The sequence below is a fragment of the Dipodomys merriami genome, unplaced genomic scaffold (assembly GCF_024711535.1).
Source record: "Dipodomys merriami isolate MVZ:Mamm:240054 unplaced genomic scaffold, mDipMer1.0.p SCAF_1, whole genome shotgun sequence".
In the NCBI taxonomy this organism is placed as follows: Eukaryota; Metazoa; Chordata; class Mammalia; order Rodentia; family Heteromyidae; genus Dipodomys; species Dipodomys merriami.
Window position 1 is genome coordinate 67,641,701 of NW_027202270.1, and position 9,633 is coordinate 67,651,333.

The following is a 9,633-nucleotide window of genomic DNA, read 5'->3' on the forward strand; positions in this document are numbered from 1 at the left end:
AGCCATAATATTTTGTGAAAATGAATTTAAATGTAATTCCTACAGAATAAGTGATATAAAATGAGTTCCCAATTCTTAATGTTCAAGCCCATTTTAAATTATTAATGCATCATTATATAAGTACTATTTAGTTTTTAAAAATGATCTTAATTACATATATCATTATAAAATACTTGAGCTTTTTCATTATTAGACATTAAAGTATCTGCTAATTCTTTGCTGAGATCGCTTTAAACCAAGTTGTTTGCTTTTTTAGTGGACTACCAGCCTGAAGGAATTAAGGCTTAAAAGAAAGAATTGAGAAAAACAAAAATATTTTGTTTGATTGAGTGAAAAGCAACAAAAATGGTTTAGTATATATGATGCACTAATTCATAAACTAAATCTGATTCTTTCTAATTTAAACAGCTTTGATTTTCTTCTTAGCAGTAGAAAAGACAACTTAAATCCTTCAACTCTAATCCTTGTATCTAATCTTCAACATGTCTTTTTTTGGTAGTACTGATAAACGTTTTACAAAAATATGATAGTAAAAGTCAGACTACTTAACATAAAAAGTATTTAAAGTATGTGTGCTATATAGCATATTTACATGCATTAGAAAAGATTATATGGGCAATATTAAACAATCAAAATACAACCTATGCTCTGAACCCATTCTTTTAATTAGTCCCCACCCCTAATAGTCCATTCAGCTATGAATTCACCAATGGATCAGTCATTTGATGAGAGTGGAACCCTTATGATTCAATCATCTCTCAAGTCTCTATCTCTAAATATTGCTACCCTAAAAATTAAGACTTTTGCATATAAGACTTTGGGAAGTGGGAGAGGGACTTCATATTCAAACTATGATAGCCTGGGTTGCCAGAAGCAGGAATATGTGATATAAGAAAGCCCATATGTCATGTTAGTCTTCACATAGCACATTGGAAAATATGCATTCTTAGTTCAAACTCCATCACCTGTACCCTTCCCTGAAATAAGCTCTGAAACCTTGCCTAGAAACTTATACCTGTTCAAAAATTCTGTAACTGTTTTTCTTTTTTTTAATACTGTTTTTATTGTAAAAAATATACATGAGCAAGGTAATGAATACATTTCCTATCAAGCATTGTTACTTCCTCCTTTGTTTTCCCTCTTCTCTCACCTCAACAACTATACTCCACCCCACCATTTAAATTGTAAAGTTGGTTTTTCAACATAGTGTCTTGTGTATCTCATTGTTACAATGGTCAACCTGTATCCCTAGTTAAACATTTTGGTTTTTTCCCTTCCCCTCACCAAATTAGAAAAGTGTATATACAAGTGTAGTGCAACAACATCAAATACAGTGAAAACAGGAGTTATACCATAGGGGAGAAACACACAAAGAAACAAAATCACACGACACAGTATAAATATGTTAGAAACAATAACAAGAAAGAAAAAAACACTTGTGTCCCTATCTTGGGGTTCATTTAGCTTAGCATCATCTTATCTGGTCATATGTACATAGCTTTTGACCTTTTCTGCTTGTGCCAGACATATACTAGTTATTGCAAATAAGGGAAACCATGGGTGTAATTGTTTTTCTTATTGCTACTAACAGGCCTACAGGAGCTTTGCAAACAATCTCTCCTGTAGGACTCAACTTCTCTCATCTGTATTTATTCCTTTTGCTCTGGAAAAATATCATACAATATGTATTTTCAAGTTTCAGCTTTTCCTTCTTAAAACTATCACTGTGTCATCTTTACCCTTTTCCTCTATCCCTCCATTAAATAGAACATAATCGTTTTCAAAATCCAAATCTGCCTTATGTGTTTTATTTATTCAAACCAATCACATTTGTATATCAAATCAATCACACATTGTCCAGTCAACAAATACATAGCCAGACATAGGACCAAATACTGGCGACCCAAGCACAAGCCAGATCCCTAATCACTCTGACATTCGATTTTCTCAGCTATGAAATAAGCAAAATTTTCTTACTGTACTAGTATAAGACAAAATGAGAAGTTCAGATTATGCAATTTACTACAAGCATAATCATTTTTGTGGCTATCAAGGTGGTTATCTCTAGGAATGTGTCTTTGAAAGGAATGGGTTTTCTGAAGATCTGTGCATATATACATACACATAGATGTGTAAAACTACAGGAAGAACACACACATATGCAACAAATGTATGCATGTGAATTGGAACACAGCCATGTGTTTGCCTAGGCAAAAAATGGGGTAAAGACACCCCATTACAACCAACAAAAAACTGAATGTGATGGTATAAACAAAAAACTGAATGAGATGGTATACATCTGTTATCCCAAATATATATGAAGCATAAATAGGAGGACTGGGGATCAAGCCAGCCCAGACATAAATAAGAGACCATACACAAAAAATATATAAAGCAAAAAGAACTGGGGTGATGGCTCAAGTGGTAATATGCCTTTCTAAGAAGCACCAGCATCACTAAATATCAAATCCCAGGATCAATAAAAAGTTTCATTTATGATCAAATTTCTATATTTATTATTATTAATTATATACAATATATCTCATATATACACATACACACATAAGCTTTATTTTATATACATATATAATTGATACCTTCACATATATACACATATATCTACATATACCTACAAATATCTTCATTTATGAAGTATTCTTAATCATTACATATATGTATTATATAGGAAACAAGTTAATATGAAAATTCTAGCAAATGTCACACTTTTCCAGAGAATATAAAACATTTGAAACATTTTAAATGATAGTTTTTTTCCCAAAATACTGTAATAGCCAGATATCCAGAATTCAGAACAATCTCCCAGTGGAATTCCTTACAGTTAAAAATAAAGATTCTGAAATGTACAGAAAAGATATGAGAATGCATCTGGGATTTGAAGAACACAGGCATGTGATGGTGCACTTTCCCTATCATATATTAAAAGGCGTCCTGGAAGCACAGTCACAGGAATGGCATGGAACCCTCCCCACACCAGCTGACAGGAAACAGAATGCAGCAGGCAGCCCAGGAGAGACTCATAATTCATATGACAAAGCAGGGAATACAAGCAGGGAGCTCAAAGTCATCCGTGGGAAAATGTTTAGTCATTAATTCATTATTTAGAACTTTTAAAATGGACTGCAGAATAATTTTATTTTCACATCAAACATGCCACATAGAGTTCAAGTAAAGACAAATAGAAGACAATGCAAATGTTTTACACTGAGCATACAGTCCTAGTATATGACTTTATCATTCAAATTGATAAGTAAAAACCGAAAGACTAAACTACATGAATCATGAGGATGAGGAAAAGCAACTTTCAATTTTACTAATTACAAAAGAAAATCAACCTTAATGTTCCTTTCTGCCTATTAAAATTGGGAAGAATAGGGTAATATAATATTACATGTTTGATATAGAACTGTTGAATTAATGTATTCCTGCTTGCATGGTATGTTGGTACATATTTTATTTGTTTGTTCCTCCAGTCATTGAATAAATATTTTATGAGTATTTATTCTTAGTAAGAAACTGTTTGGGGGAATTAGGAAGTTGGTGACAAAGACTTCTTGAGTCTTTACCTTCCTTATTCTAGGAATTACTTCCAATAATTACTATACTAAAAATATAAGCAATGGTGAACAAAAACATACGTGTAAACAAAATTATCATAGCTTTAATAGTAAAAAAATTATATCTAAAATGAATGATTGAAGGTTTATATCTTCTATATACGGTTGTTTGTGCATTCTTTATGCAAAATTAATTCAAAGATATTAAGAACCTAGTAATAATTCAAAAGGATTGAACAGTGTTCATTATATGAACACAATTTGAAACATACATATAGGAATACACTACATACAAACCCCCAAGGATTAAAAGAGACTATCATCAGATAGAAAAATGCAAGCTATTTTTATTTTTTCTTATATTTTTCTAATTGCTTTTAATAAAAATGTACTACTTTTATTATCAAAAGGAATATTATTTTTAAGCCCAGCATGGTAGAACATGTCTATAATTCCAGCTATGTGTGAAATGTTGGAGAGATCATTGTTTGAGACCAGTCAAGGCACAAATATTAGCAAGATCCAACTCCAGAAAACAAACAGGGCATGGTGGTGCATGCAGGTAATTCAAAATACAGGGAGGGAAAGTTAGGAAAAGCAGAATCACAGTCTGAGGATCCCGACAAAAACCTACATGAAAATAAGCTAGCAAATAAGGGCTGTGGGTATGGCTTGAGATGTAAAGTACAACACTAGTCCCTGAATTCAAACACCATAATGAAAAAAGAAATGGAACAGAGAGCAGAGGAAGAAAAGGGTAGGGGAGATGGAAACTGAGGGGAAGGGAAAAAGGGGGAGGTAAAAAAAAAAGAAGGAAAGGGAAGGGAAAAGGACAAAAAGAAAAGGGGAGGAGGAAAAAGGAGGAAGAAATCTGTTTGGTTGTTATTTTGTTGTTAGTGCTTAGCTATTATACAAAGGTATCACAATAAGGTATTTCCATGCATGCATGTAATGTATTTAGGTCAAATTCGCTTCTCTCTCTTTTTTTTTTTATGGTGAAAATACCATATAGAGAGGTTACAATTACATGGGCAAGATAACGAGTACATTTCTTATCAAGCAGTGTTGCCTCTTCCTTTGTTTCCCCTTCCCGTTTCTTCCCATCTCCCACCTCCCAACCCCCCACCCCCCACCTCCAGCCAAAGTTTTAAAGTTCGTTTTTCCACATAACGACTTGTACATCTCATTGTTGCAATGGGTCCACCTGTATTCCTTTTTTTTGGGGGGGGGATGAGGGGGAGTCCGGTCGTAGGGCCTGAACTCTGGGCCTGGGTGCTGTCTCTCAGCTCTTAAGCTCAAGGCTAGCGCTCTACGGAAGGGAAAAATCAAATCGCTCCTCTCTCTTACTCTTCCTTATCATCACTTTCCCCTTTATTTCCAAGAATAAGCAATTCAGAATCATCTTTCCTGATTAGTTTGGACTGTACACATGGGCCCCAATATATGACTTACTTCTCCCACAGACACTTATTTTTTTATTGTACTGTACAGAGGGGTTACAGTTACATGAGTAAGGTAATGAGTACATTTTCTATCAAGCATTGTTTTGCCCTCCTTTGTTTTTTTCCTACCATCCCTTCTTTCCCCATCTCAACTCCTCCCTCCCTACCCCTCACAAGTTGTAAAGTTCATTTTCAACATAATGTCTTGTACATCTCATAGTTACAATGGGTCAACCTGTATCCCTATGTAAGCATTTTGTTTTTTCCCTTCCCCTCCCCAAATTAGAAAAATGTATATACAAGATGGAGGACACAGGCATCAAATACAGTGACAACAGGGGTTATACCATGGGGGAAGAACATACAAAAGGAACAAAAAAAAAATCACATAGTACATTAAAAACAACAGCGGCAAAGATAAAACCTCTTGTGTCCCTATCTTGGGGTTCATTTGCTTATCATCTTATGTGGCCATATGTACATAGCTTTTGACCTTTTCTGCTTGTTTGGTAAGATTATCTTAGATGCATACTAGTTATTGCAAATAAGGGAAATCATGGGAACATTGAGATTCCACCTCACCCCAGTTAGAATGGCTATAATCAAGAAATATAATAACAACAGATGCTGGAGGGGATGTGGCCCAAAGGGAGCCCTACTACATTGTTGGTGGGAGTGTAAACTTGTTCAATCACTTTGGAAAGCAGTATGGAGGTTCCTCAAAAGACTCCACATAGAGCTCCCCTATGACCCAGCAATCCCACTTTTGGGCATTTACCCAAATGATCACAAACAAGGCCATACTAAAGCTACCAGCATGACTGTGTTTACCACAGCATTATTCACCATAGCTAAGATATGGAACCAACCCAGATGCCTCTCAGTAGATGAATGTATGAAGAAAATGTGATATATATATATAGAGATAGAGATAGAGATATCTAGATATCTATAGGTATCTAGATATCTATAAATATCTAGATATTAGTTATATAGATATAGATATATAAATACACAATAGAATTCTATGCCTCCATCATAAAGAATGACATCGCCCCATTTGTTAGAAAATAGAAAGACTTGGAAAAAATTATATTAAGTGAAGTAAGCCAGACCCAAAGAAACATAGGTCCCATGGTTTCCTTTATTTGCCATACACACTTTAAAAAATAATTTTAGTAGGTTTCATTACTGCATTTTCATACATGCATACAAATATTTCAATCATACTTGCCCTGTCACCCCTGCCCCTGTATCCTCCCCACAAAATGGTGCTTCCTGCTTGTTCTTCCCCCCAAACAGCTCCCTTTTACATTCATGTCTCTCTCTCTCTCTCTCTCTCTCTCTCTTTTTTTGGTACTGGTACTGGATCTGGAACTCAGGGCCTCATGCTCTTGATTAGCTTCTTCACTCAGAGTAGTTCTATCCACTTGAGCCATATGTCCACTTCCAGCTTTGGCTGGTTTAATTGAGGATAAGGATTTTGTAGTTTTGGCTGCCTGGTCTGGCTTTTAACTGCAATCCTAAAACCTCAGCCTTCTAATTAGCTGTCAGTTTCTTGCTATGTCTTTATTTTATTTTATTTTACTTCTAACACCTAGATGCTACATATGAAAGACCACATGGAATGTTTGCCTTTGTCAGTTTGTCTTACTTCACTTATTCATTTATTTTTCATTGTTCAGATCTATGGACTAAAAGGAAAATTATGAATCCTCAAAAAATATACAGGGTTTGAAGGCAGATTTTGGACATTGACCCTTCTCTCTGGGATTGTTTAGCCTCTCTCTGTCCATAAATGCCCTCAAGTCTCTCAAGCATAAAAATTACTTTCTCTTGTTCTTTGAACTACCCTATTTTTCCCCACCAGTTTCTACCACATTCCTTAAATATCAGTAGTCCTTTCTTACTTTTCATGAAGGCATGCCTCTTTACTACATTTAAAGAGCCAACTCTGTCTCAGAGTTGTTCCAGATTCAGTTTTCTCCATTCTTCTCTTTGCTCTATGCACTGTATGACTGGTCATCTTTCAATAGTTTTCTGAACATTGTTTGTCCTTTTACCCCTAATCCTTTAAGTAGTTGTGCTTATCAATATTCTGCCCTGAGCCACCAGCTATTCTGTGTTTCTATATCCTCTTCTTTGGAAATACTATGTTTCTCAACATTGTTATTATCCCTTTGCACATAGCACAAACTCCAGTATTCACGGTGAGTCTCCCTTAAACCATACTCATTCCACTACATTTTGAAATTGCCATGTAGGCATTATCCAGTCATATCAACACTAACACATCTAAAATTAAAATACCCACACTACCTTTAAATTTTCTTTCCTCATATGACTTCTCTAATCTATTTATTTCCCCACAACTCCTATGCATGCCAAGTTCAAGTCTTACAGTGTATCTTATTTCTCTTTGCCCAACGAGTTATACATGGTCTATTCTAACTTTTCATTTCCTTCCTCACTCCAACTCTTATATAACTATGGTTACCTCTGTACTATTTAGTCTGATTCTATAGGAATTAATCCCTGGCCTAGCTTCATCAAAACCTTTCTGATACTTAAAACATGGCCAGACTTATGTAACAAGACCACCACTTTGACTTTACCACTCTGTGCTTCAATTGCTCTCTACTGTCCCTCAGCTATATTTTCTTTTCCTGGGCCTTCAAAGTCCCCTTCAATCTAATCTGGTCCTTTTACTCTTCTAATATACAAATTTTCTTCCCCTCTGATGACCACTTGCTATGTTTTGGGTGCTCTTTCTATATAAACTCTCTAAAAAATTCTCCTGAAAGCCAGAAAAATAATCACACAGCCCTCCCTGGCCATTCTTACTAGCTGCTGTTTTCAGCACTTTTATGGAAATTACTGTAAGATTTTCATTATTATTAGTGAAGATACCTTTCCCTCAAGCTATATGGGAAGGTCTTTGTAGGTAACAATTGAATCAAATTGGTTTAGAATATGCTTTAATATTGGCACAAAAACTGTGACCCATTTTCTTAGGTTCTGAGGGATAAATTAACTAACTTACAGACATCAAACTAACATTTTTGACTTTATTTGTATTTATTTTATTTCTGTTAGTAATCTGGTTTGTTGGTCTCTTGTGTAAGATTGTTAAATCCTTAGGAAAGTGACTCATATCCCTCCTTGAATAATAAATAGTCCAGTTTTAAGAAAATCTAGGAAAACTGCTGTATGCTAGGTAATTTCTCTACTACTATGAATAATTTCTCTCACTACTTTGTTTTTAAGAGTGCTAGCTATAATTTTTAAGTTACTTTTTTCCATATGGTTTATCACTGATTAATCCATAATTAGATCTTAGTGATTACTGTGACCATTAGGGTTAAAGCTATTTCTTTATCCAATTAAATCTGCACAGGAAAACACAGGTGGATGCGTAAGTTCTTAAAAATAGGCATAATTATTAGATATCCCTGTGGTAAATGAATCAGGTAACTCTTTTGTTTGGCAGGTTTTTGACGGGAAGAAAAGCATCAAATGACCAGTCATTTCCCTGAACGCCTCTCTTATTTTAATAGCTCTTGCTCTCATCTCATGCTCATCTCCCCTGAGGTACTGTGTTGGATCCTTTTCCTCAGTGAGTCTTTGAAAAATTAAAGATAAATACAAGTCTCAGAATACCAACAACATTTCTCTCTAAGACAGTTCTTATCCGTTAAAGCACAAACGGGTGACACTGGAGCCCAGTCTTACTTGGATCAGGTAAAGCCCTCCCTGGGTAAATCGATTACACAAGACTGTTCCCTTAGCCCTGAGCCAAAAGCAACAAGAGTAAAAGCACAATAGTATGGTAATATCATTCCAAGATCCCTAACATATCTGTAAAACCTCAGCTGGAAGTTGATTTAACCTCTCTGGTATTGTCATGTGACCCCTGAGGTGGCACCTTCCTTCCCTAAGTGAGCAGAGTGATTACCATTACCCGTGGAAGCCAGAGCTCCCCAGTGACTTGGAAGAGTCTTGAGAAGGGATAAAATTTCATAGCTTATTGCAATTCTTCCAGCACTGAAATCTCCTGGAGCTGAAACTCATTCAGAAATGATGAGGCATTTGAAGCTGCCTAAAATAAGGGCTCTCTAATAAAGTGACTGGCTAGTGCACAGCCCACCTGAGAAAATGGTGAAAATATCCATTCCCTACAATGGAACAGAGACAGGCATTATTAAGCTGATTTTGACTCAGGCTTGTTGAGCTCTTTAGATTTCTAATAGCCCATCTGCACTGGAGATTTTCAGTGCTGCACTGATCTTTTAATTTCTCCCATCTGATTCCTGTGATAACTCTTGTACTCTGGATAATTAGGAAACTAAATAAACAAATGCCACCCTTCCAAAACCTGGAGAAATTCATGATTCCAGATTCATCAGGCCTTACAAAAATCCTTTTCTTCATAATGCAATCTCACCATGGAATATCTCTCTGGGAAGTTTCCCACATTGAAGAGTGAAGGGGGAGACGTTAATTTGTGGGGACCTGACGGAGGACCTGACTGAGGTCAGGTGGGATGACAGTTGGCTGTTATCCCACAACAAGTCAAGCAAGAGTGACAGGCCTCCTTTGAATTCACAAAATACTTG